This window comes from Phycodurus eques, unplaced genomic scaffold, assembly GCF_024500275.1.
Source record: "Phycodurus eques isolate BA_2022a unplaced genomic scaffold, UOR_Pequ_1.1 contig_348, whole genome shotgun sequence".
Taxonomy (NCBI): Eukaryota; Metazoa; Chordata; class Actinopteri; order Syngnathiformes; family Syngnathidae; genus Phycodurus; species Phycodurus eques.
In genome coordinates this window covers 32,501-36,632 of record NW_026904345.1, presented here as the reverse complement: position 1 = coordinate 36,632, position 4,132 = coordinate 32,501, and the positions used below count along the sequence as shown (strand labels likewise).

At 35.5% G+C, this 4,132-nt stretch overlaps 7 non-coding genes across 7 annotated transcripts; all 7 read left to right on the top strand.

The window, feature by feature from the left end:
* The first annotated feature begins 43 nt into the window (after window positions 1-43).
* Window positions 44-162, top strand: LOC133398793 (5S ribosomal RNA). Its single transcript, XR_009768050.1, has one exon. It is a non-coding gene; the product is annotated as a 5S ribosomal RNA (ribosomal RNA).
* Window positions 163-707: 545 nt separating this feature from the next.
* Window positions 708-826, top strand: LOC133398792 (5S ribosomal RNA). Its single transcript, XR_009768049.1, has one exon. It is a non-coding gene; the product is annotated as a 5S ribosomal RNA (ribosomal RNA).
* A 540-nt stretch (window positions 827-1,366) lies between these two features.
* On the top strand, window positions 1,367-1,485 carry LOC133398813 (5S ribosomal RNA). Its single transcript, XR_009768070.1, has one exon. It is a non-coding gene; the product is annotated as a 5S ribosomal RNA (ribosomal RNA).
* Window positions 1,486-2,011: 526 nt separating this feature from the next.
* On the top strand, window positions 2,012-2,130 carry LOC133398791 (5S ribosomal RNA). The gene has a single exon (XR_009768048.1). It is a non-coding gene; the product is annotated as a 5S ribosomal RNA (ribosomal RNA).
* A 536-nt stretch (window positions 2,131-2,666) lies between these two features.
* On the top strand, window positions 2,667-2,785 carry LOC133398812 (5S ribosomal RNA). The gene has a single exon (XR_009768069.1). It is a non-coding gene; the product is annotated as a 5S ribosomal RNA (ribosomal RNA).
* A 547-nt stretch (window positions 2,786-3,332) lies between these two features.
* LOC133398790 (5S ribosomal RNA) lies at window positions 3,333-3,451 on the top strand. Its single transcript, XR_009768047.1, has one exon. It is a non-coding gene; the product is annotated as a 5S ribosomal RNA (ribosomal RNA).
* Window positions 3,452-3,974: 523 nt separating this feature from the next.
* LOC133398789 (5S ribosomal RNA) lies at window positions 3,975-4,093 on the top strand. The gene has a single exon (XR_009768046.1). It is a non-coding gene; the product is annotated as a 5S ribosomal RNA (ribosomal RNA).
* The last annotated feature ends 39 nt before the right edge of the window (window positions 4,094-4,132 follow it).

The window sequence follows — 4,132 nt, the reverse complement described above, 5'->3', positions numbered from 1 at the left end:
ATATTTTTTAAATATAAAATTTAGCTTTTCATCTAACCATGTGGCTTACGGCCATACTACCCTGAAAACGCCCGATCTCGTCCGATCTCGGAAGCTAAGCAGGGGCGGGCCTGGTTAGTACTTGGATGGGAGACCGCCTGGGAATACCAGGTGCCGTAAGCTTTTTCACTTTAGATTCTCGTGGAATCGTTTTCTTATCGGTGGTTGACCTAAATTATAACGCAGTCATCCTCTCTCTTATGATTTACCGTCTCTTTATTAGGAGACAGAATCTTCAAGTACTTTTTTTAAACATCCCGTTTCTCCTTTTCCGACAGTAAAAATAAAATAAAATCGATACACACATATATCGACATATATATATCTATATATATATATATATATATATATATATATATATATAATAAGTATATATATATATATATATATATATATATATGAGTATCACGTGATACGTCACAATTTTATCACATCAGTGCTTTTAATTGGCTCGAGGCTAAGGATACAAAGGTATGGATTTTTAAATGATTCGTAATTATTGCACATTATTGTGTGGACCTCAAAGTTCGCATCATCCACACACAAAAAAATCCAAAATAGACCAGCCAACAATTGGAGAAGAAAGATGACGCGATCCGCTCGAGATATTTCTAAGCGAAATATGATATTTTTTAAATATAAAATTTTGCTTTTCATCTAACCATGTGGCTTACGGCCATACTACCCTGAAAACGCCCGATCTCGTCCGATCTCGGAAGCTAAGCAGGGGCGGGCCTGGTTAGTACTTGGATGGGAGACCGCCTGGGAATACCAGGTGCCGTAAGCTTTTTCACTTTAGATTCTCGTGGAATCGTTTTCTTATCGGTGGTTGACCTAAATTATAATGCAGTCATCCTCTCTCTTATGATTTACCGTCTCTTTATTAGGAGACAGAATCTTCAAGTACTTTTTTTAAACATCCCGTTTCTCCTTTTCCGACAGTAAAAATAAAATAAAATCGATACACACATATATCGACATATATATATCTATATATATATATATATATAGATATATATATAAATAATATATATATATCTATATATATATATATATATGAGTATCACGTGATACGTCACAATTTTATCACATCAGTGCTTTTAATTGGCTCGAGGCTAAGGATACAAAGGTATGGATTTTTAAATGATTCGTAATTATTGCACATTATTGTGTGGACCTCAAAGTTCGCATCATCCACACACAAAAAATCCAAAATAGGACTAGCCAACAATTGGAGAATAAAGATGACGCGATCCGCTCGAGATATTTTTAAGCGAAATATGATATTTTTTAAATATAAAAAGTTAGCTTTTCAGGTAACCATGTGGCTTACGGCCATACTACCCTGAGAACGCCCGATCTCGTCCGATCTCGGAAGCTAAGCAGGGGCGGGCCTGGTTAGTACTTGGATGGGAGACCGCCTGGGAATACCAGGTGCCGTAAGCTTTTTCACTTTAGATTCTCGTGGAATCGTTTTCTTATCGGTGGTTGACCTAAATTATAACGCAGTCATCCTCTCTCTTATGATTTACCGTCTCTTTATTAGGAGACAGAATCTTCAAGTACTTTTTTTAAACATCCCGTTTCTCCTTTTCCGACAGTAAAAATAAAATAAAATCGATACACACATATATCGACATATATATCTATATATATATATATATATATATATATAATAAGTATATATATATATATATATATATATGAGTATCACGTGATACGTCACAATTTTATCACATCAGTGCTTTTAATTGGCTCGAGGCTAAGGATACAAAGGTATGGATTTTTAAATGATTCGTAATTATTGCACATTATTGTGTGGACCTCAAAGTTCGCATCATCCACACAAAAAAATCCAAAATAGACCAGCCAACAATTGGAGAATAAAGATGACGCGATCCGCTCGAGATATTTCTAAGCGAAATATGATATTTTTTAAATATAAAATTTTAGCTTTTCATCTAACCATGTGGCTTACGGCCATACTACCCTGAAAACGCCCGATCTCGTCCGATCTCGGAAGCTAAGCAGGGGCGGGCCTGGTTAGTACTTGGATGGGAGACCGCCTGGGAATACCAGGTGCCGTAAGCTTTTTCACTTTAGATTCTCGTGGAATCGTTTTCTTATCGGTGGTTGACCTAAATTATAATGCAGTCATCCTCTCTCTTATGATTTACCGTCTCTTTATTAGGAGACAGAATCTTCAAGTACTTTTTTTAAACATCCCGTTTCTCCTTTTCCGACAGTAAAAATAAAATAAAATCGATACACACATATATCGACATATATATATCTATATATATATATATATATATATATAATATATATATATATATATATATATATATATATATATATATGAGTATCACGTGATACGTCACAATTTTATCACATCAGTGCTTTTAATTGGCTCGAGGCTAAGGATACAAAGGTATGGATTTTTAAATGATTCGTAATTATTGCACATTATTGTGTGGACCTCAAAGTTCGCATCATCCACACACAAAAAATCCAAAATGGACTAGCCAACAATTGGAGAATAAAGATGACGCGATCCGCTCGAGATATTTTTAAGCGAAATATGATATTTTTTAAATATAAAAAGTTACTTTTCAGGTAACCATGTGGCTTACGGCCATACTACCCTGAGAACGCCCGATCTCGTCCGATCTCGGAAGCTAAGCAGGGGCGGGCCTGGTTAGTACTTGGATGGGAGACCGCCTGGGAATACCAGGTGCCGTAAGCTTTTTCACTTTAGATTCTCGTGGAATCGTTTTCTTATCGGTGGTTGACCTAAATTATAACGCAGTCATCCTCTCTCTTATGATTTACCGTCTCTTTATTAGGAGACAGAATCTTCAAGTACTTTTTTTAAACATCCCGTTTCTCCTTTTCCGACAGTAAAAATAAAATAAAATCGATACACACATATATCGACATATATATATCTATATATCTATATATATATAGATATATATATAAATAAATATATATATATATATATATATATATATATATATATATATGAGTATCACGTGATACGTCACAATTTTATCACATCAGTGCTTTTAATTGGCTCGAGGCTAAGGATACAAAGGTATGGATTTTTAAATGATTCGTAATTATTGCACATTATTGTGTGGACCTCAAAGTTCGCATCATCCACACAAAAAAAATCCAAAATAGACCAGCCAACAATTGGAGAAGAAAGATGACGCGATCCGCTCGAGATATTTCTAAGCGAAATATGATATTTTTTAAATATAAAATTTAGCTTTTCATCTAACCATGTGGCTTACGGCCATACTACCCTGAAAACGCCCGATCTCGTCCGATCTCGGAAGCTAAGCAGGGGCGGGCCTGGTTAGTACTTGGATGGGAGACCGCCTGGGAATACCAGGTGCCGTAAGCTTTTTCACTTTAGATTCTCGTGGAATCGTTTTCTTATCGGTGGTTGACCTAAATTATAATGCAGTCATCCTCTCTCTTATGATTTACCGTCTCTTTATTAGGAGACAGAATCTTCAAGTACTTTTTTTAAACATCCCGTTTCTCCTTTTCCGACAGTAAAAATAAAATAAAATCGATACACACATATATCGACATATATATATCTATATATATATATATATATATATATAATAAGTATATATATATATATATATATATGAGTATCACGTGATACGTCACAATTTTATCACATCAGTGCTTTTAATTGGCTCGAGGCTAACGATACAAAGGTATGGATTTTTAAATGATTCGTAATTATTGCACATTATTGTGTGGACCTCAAAGTTCGCATCATCCACACAAAAAAATCCAAAATAGACCAGCCAACAATTGGAGAAGAAAGATGACGCGATCCGCTCGAGATATTTCTAAGCGAAATATGATATTTTTTAAATATAAAATTTTGCTTTTCATCTAACCATGTGGCTTACGGCCATACTACCCTGAAAACGCCCGATCTCGTCCGATCTCGGAAGCTAAGCAGGGGCGGGCCTGGTTAGTACTTGGATGGGAGACCGCCTGGGAATACCAGGTGCCGTAAGCTTTTTCACTTTAGATTCTCGTGGAATCGTTTTCTTATCGG